The sequence below is a fragment of the Eumetopias jubatus genome, unplaced genomic scaffold (assembly GCF_037043125.1).
Source record: "Eumetopias jubatus isolate StellerSeaLion01/CBP00866 unplaced genomic scaffold, mEumJub1_p1.0 scaffold_2, whole genome shotgun sequence".
Taxonomy (NCBI): Eukaryota; Metazoa; Chordata; class Mammalia; order Carnivora; family Otariidae; genus Eumetopias; species Eumetopias jubatus.
The window spans coordinates 5604213-5610289 of record NW_028274808.1 but is presented as its reverse complement, the minus strand read 5'-3'; the positions used below and the strand labels follow the sequence as shown (position 1 = coordinate 5610289).

The following is a 6077-nucleotide window of genomic DNA, read 5'->3' as shown; positions in this document are numbered from 1 at the left end:
AGAAAGCAAGTGAACCAAAAAAAGTTTAGTTTTAAAATCTCTGTTTTAAAAAGTTTAGTTTTAAATTTGCCATAATGCCCTAAACACACAATAAGTAGCAAAAACTTTTAATGTACATTCTTAAGTGACACAATTTAAAAACAATGAAAAATGAAGCTAATGGGAAAAATCAGATAAATGTTATTTCAGGGATAAGTATGGATGCAATTTGTAACTAAGATGGAATTTTTGAGAGAGTAGATCAATGCCCATGCATTTGCACCAATGAAGCTATTCTAAAACTATTTTAATATGCAAGAAAATAAAAGTTCTTTTGAAATGAAATTGATGAAAAAGATTTTAAGAAAGTTTTCTTTGTTCCAATGTTAAATTCTTTAGAAGATATTCATTCAGAGTTAACCTCTCAGTAGTTAAAATATTTTAAGTAAATTAGGTAGGAAATATCTGTATATACACATCCTTTTTAATTATACTTTTGTCTGCAATAATACCACATAGTAATCACCATGTTTCAATCTGATATTAGTATAACTCCATCTTAGCCATATTTTAATATACTCTTGCCCTTCACTAAAACATATGTTTTAATTTAATCTGAAATATTTTCATACCTGGAAAACCTCAGAACCTTAGATTTAAGTTAAAACTGTTTTTTTTTTTTTTTAAGATTTATTTATTTATTTATTTGACAGAAAGAGAGGCAGCGAGAGACAGAGAGCACAAGCAGGGGGAGTGGGAGAGGGAGAATCAGGCTTCCTGCTGAGCAGGGAGCCCGTTGCAGGGCTCAATCCCAGGACCCTGGGACCATGACCTGAGCCGAAGGCAGATGCTTAACGACCGAGCCACTCAGGCGCCCAAAACTGTTTTGTTTTGTTTTTAAAAAAAGGGAAATATGTTATCATGGCTTCATCACCTTTAGACTCATTTGCAGGTGTGTGTTAATTTTCTTAATATGACTGAGGTACAGCAATGAATACAAGGTCTTAGTTTGTGTTCTCATGTAGCTGTGGTTTAACAGAGAGGAAATATAGTGAAGAAATTTCATATGTGTTAGAACAGGAGAAATATGGAGTATTAGCAAAGCATGAATTAAAGGGATCTCATGAAGTCTGACGTGTTAGCAAATACATCTGTAAGGAAAAGCTATTACAGTGGAAACTGGAAGCATCAATTAGGTTTGCCTATCTATTGTGGAGCTTGGGTGAAGAACAGCCCAGAGAAAGGGAACCTCATGTCCTCAGCTACAGAGATGATGGGGCCTCTGCAGAAAGCAAGCTCACGAATAGCCAGAAATAGGCTGGAGAGGTAACTATGAGTTATATTTTGTAGGGATTTGTAAGCCATGCCAAGGATTATAGATTTTATCTTTAGGTGTGTCATGACACAATAAGATCTGCACATACACACACAAATGCAATCACCCTACTGGGTGAGAAAGAATTGGATGAAAAGGATGAAAAACCTATGTAAAGAATCTTACAATATTGACAATAGCATCATTAAAATATATACATGCAAAGATGTATGTATTACAAGTCAATGTAATATGTAATATGTACATCTTTGTTACGTACAAAACAAAGCAAGAGTGAAATGATCACTGAAGGGCTGAGGGATAGAGAATTAATAAACTGTGGCATCATGCAGGAGTATGCATGAATGTTATAAATATATCATTGAGTAAAAATAACAAAAGAGGAAACATACTGCAGGATTTTATTTACATCATCTATAAGATTTAGCAAAATGACTTGATGCTGCTAGAATTCAGATAATGGGAAATTCAGATAATGGCAAGACTTACAGGGCCACTGACTGGAAATGAAGCAGAAAGAAGGGCTTTTGGGGGTGCTGTAAATTTATGTTTTTAGATTTGACTTCTAATCTTATTAATCTTATTAATTCTCAGCACTTTGTATATTTCATTGTGAAAATACACTTGTTTTTATATTATACATAAATTTATTCAGTCTACTGTTAATGGAAATTAATTGTTTTAGTTTAGAACTGTCCAAATAGTGTGGCTAAGCACATTTTGGTACATGTCTTTTGGTGTACACTACACCCATGATTGTTAGATGTATATCTAGTAGTAAAAAATTCTAAAAAGTAAAGTAGTGAAAAAGGAACAATGGCCAGAGGGCAAAACAGAGACCCTGGAGGTTAAAAGTTGAGAGCCATGGAAGAGTATCTCCAGACCTTGAAATCGTTTTTTATTAATTTATTCTATTATGTTATGTTAGTCACCATACAATACATATTAGTTTTTGATGTGGTGATTCACGATCCATTGTTTTCGAATCTAATGGAGTTTGCTCAGCTGGATTTCAAAACTGCTTTGGACCAGCATCTCCTTTCTACCTCCCATGTTCATGCTTCTTGAACCACAGTGTCTATAACTACTATTCTATGCCTGTCCCATCATTGTATAGTACTATTGGAGGCAAATGCTTTGTCTATTAGTTTTTAAAGTTTTATGGGTGGGGAAGAATTAGATCCCAGGAGATGTAATAGCCAGAAAGCTCCATCTGTACCTGATATTGATGATAAGACTTTAGACAGCACCTAATGCTATAATGGGCTGAAGATTTTAGGACTTTGGAAGGAGATGAATATATCTTACATTTAGGAGAGATGTGGATCTTTGAAGACAGAGTGTATACTGTGGTGGACAAAATTCTGAAAGTATCTCCCCTCTGATATCCTTGCCTATTGGTTATTCAGTAAAAATCATTAATATAGCTACAGCCATAAAGGAAATATTTGGAAGTGATTATAGTCCTAAGTCTGTTGACCTCCACATATGGGAATTATTGGCATATCTGGATTTAGTAGCCAAATAATGCCTTGAAAAGCAGAATTTTCTCTAGCTGGTAGCAGGAGAATTCAGAGAGATGGATTCTTGCTGGTCTTGAGGAAGAAAGTGAACAGCTATGCTCTGAATTGCTGAGGGGCAGTGGGGGCCTGGAGAAGCTGTAAGTGGCCAAAAAGAAAACACAGACCTCAGTGCTACAACCACAAGGAAATACACTCGGCCAGCAATCAGTGTGTTTAAGAAGACCCTGGGCCTTGAATCAACATTGTAGCATTAGTGACACATTGATTTCAGCCTGCAAGACCTACTCAGAGCATCCAGCTGACTCTTGACTCATGGAAACTCTGAGAGAACGTGTGTTGTAAGTTGCTAAGTTTGTGGTACTAGTGAAGACAGCACAACACTAAAACACAAGGATAGTACAGGATAAGGGAAAAAAAGACCAATTTCTTTCATGGATACAATTGTAAAAACATAAAAAATCATTAACAAATTAAATGCAATAATTCAACAAGTGTGAAATATATCACCACTAAGTGTGGGCTATACTAAGAAAGCGAGGTTGTTGTAACATTTATAAATCAGCTCATATACTCTTCACGTTAACAGAAAATTTCAAAAATAATGTTAGCAATAGAGCAAAACTAATATATGACTTAATCTCCATTTATTATATAGATTTATATTAAAAAATACCCGAGGGAAATAAAGGAACATCCTTATTTGATAAAGGACACCATACAGACATTCAAAAAACGAACAAGTGAAATAAATAAAATATATTGGTGAGGAAATACTACTGTAAACTTCACCCTGTGATCAGGGTTGAAGCAAGGACCCCCTCCTGTCACTGTTACAAGTGCTGTTTAACAATGCCCAAGATTTCTCACCATTTTTTAAAATTTTTTAAAAATTTTTAGGGTTTTCCAAATTTCATATCATGTCATCTGTGAACAGAGATAATTTTATTTATTTATTTTCATTTTGGATATCTCTATGTCTTTTTCTTGACTAATGGCTCTGAGGAGGATGCATAGTGTTAGGTAAATAGAAGTGGTGAGAGTGGGCATCCTTGCCTTATTCCTGATTTCAGAGGAAAAGTTTTCAGTTTTTTAGCATTGAGTATCTTGTTAGCTGTGGGCTTTTCATATGTGGTCTTTATCATGCTGAGACAGTTTCCTTCTATTCCTAGTGTGTTGAGGTTTTTTTCTTTTTAATCATAAAGGGGTATTGGATTTTGTCACATGCTTTTCCTATCAATTGAGATGATCACATGGGTTTCGCTATTTATTCTGTTACTGTGGGGTGTTAGATTTGCATATATTTAACCATTCTTGCATTATATACAAAAATCCCACTTGGTCATGTTGAAGAAGTCTTTTGATGTGCTGTTGAAATCAGTTTGCTAGTATTTTGTTGAGCATTTTTGTATCAGTGTTCACCAGGGACACCGACTTGTGTTTTATCTTTCTTATATTTCTTCAGTATCTTGGTCTGGCTTTGGTATAGGGTATTGGTAGCTTCATAACATGAGTTTGGAAATGTTCCTTCCTCTCATTTTTTTGGAAGAGTTTGAGGAGGATAAGTGTTATTTAAATATTTGATATAATTCTTCATAGAAGCCATTTGGTTCTGGGCTTTTGTTTGATTACTGATTCAATGTCTTCACTAGTTATAGGTTAAAAAAAAGGAAATTTGGGCGGTCGAAAGGGGAATTCAAGGAGACGGGGGCGACGCGGTTGCGGGAGCCTCCTCGGGTTTGGGGCTACCGCCATCACGCCGGGGATAGTGGAGCTGCCTACTCTGGAGGATCTGAAAGTGCAGGAGGTGAAAGTCAGTTCATCGGTGCTCAAAGCTGCTGCCCATCACTATGGAGTTCAGTGTGATAAGCCCAACAAGGAGTTCATGCTCTGCCGCTGGGAAGAGAAAGACCCCAGGCGGTGTTTAGAGGAAGGCAAGCTCGTAAACAAGTGTGCTCTGGACTTCTTCAGGCAGATAAAGCTTCACTGTGCGGAGCCTTTTACAGACTATTGGACCTGCATTGATTATTCCAGCCTGCAGCTATTTCGTCGCTGTCGCAAACAGCAGGCTAAGTTTGACGAGTGTGTGCTGGACAAACTGGGCTGGGTGCGACCTGACCTGGGGCAGCTGTCCAAGGTCACCAAAGTGAAAACAGATCGACCTTTACCGGAGAATCCCTATCACTCAAGAGCAAGACCAGAGCCCAACCCTGAGATAGAAGGAGAGCTGAAGCCTGCCAAACATGGCAGTCGCCTTTTTTTCTGGACCATGTAAAGATGGGTCCATGGCCCACACTCAGTCACATGCCCAGACACCCACTGATGAAATTCCCATGCAGTTTGCATCGACTGATAGAGTGTTCTTTCCGGGATCACAAACTTAGCAAAAAAGTTAATTTATGTGACTTGGCAGTTATTCTATACCATTTCCTGGCCATTAAAAATTTTAAAGGAAAAAAAAAAAAAAAGGAAATTTATTCTGTGTTTATGGATCAGAAGATTCAATATTGTTAAAATGTCCATGTTACCCAAAGTGATCTATAGATTCAAAAAATCCCTATCAAAATCTTAATGCCATATTTTGGAGAAATAGAAAAAAATATATAAAATTCAAATGCAATCTCGAGCCAGCATAATCTTGAAAAAGAACAAAGCTGGAGGTCTCACACTTTCTGATTTCAAAACATATTTAACAGCTGCAGTAATAAAAACACAGTGTGGTGCTAACCTAAAGAAAGTTTCATAGACCAATGGATCAGAATAGACAACTCAGAAATAAGCCCAGGCATGTACGGTACAATGTTCTTTGACAAGGCTTCTGAGAGCACAAAATGTGGAAACGTTGTTTTCTTTAATAAATGGTTATCAAGAAAACTGAATATCTACATGCAAAAGAATGAAAATAGACCCTTACATCACATGCAAAAACTAGCTCAAAATGGGTTGAGTGCCTAAAAGTAAGTCCTAGAGTTATAAAACTTCTAGAAAAAACATGGAGGAAAATCATCATGTATTTGGCAGTGATTTCCTGGATACGACACCAAAAGCACAGACAACAAAAATCAAAATAGACAAATAGGACTGCATCAGACAAGAACTTCTGTGCATCAAAGGCAACAATTAACAAAGTGAAGAAGCCAAACTATGGCATGGGAGAACATAATTGCAAATTATATGTCTGACATAAAGTTAAAACCCAGAGTGCATAAAGCTCAGTAACACACAAACAAATAACTCAATTC

General features: G+C 36.5%; 1 pseudogene; it reads left to right on the top strand.

Moving 5' to 3' along the window:
* Positions 1-900: 900 nt before the first annotated feature.
* LOC114206105 (NADH dehydrogenase [ubiquinone] 1 alpha subcomplex subunit 8 pseudogene) lies at positions 901-5230 on the top strand (annotated as a pseudogene).
* The last annotated feature ends 847 nt before the right edge of the window (positions 5231-6077 follow it).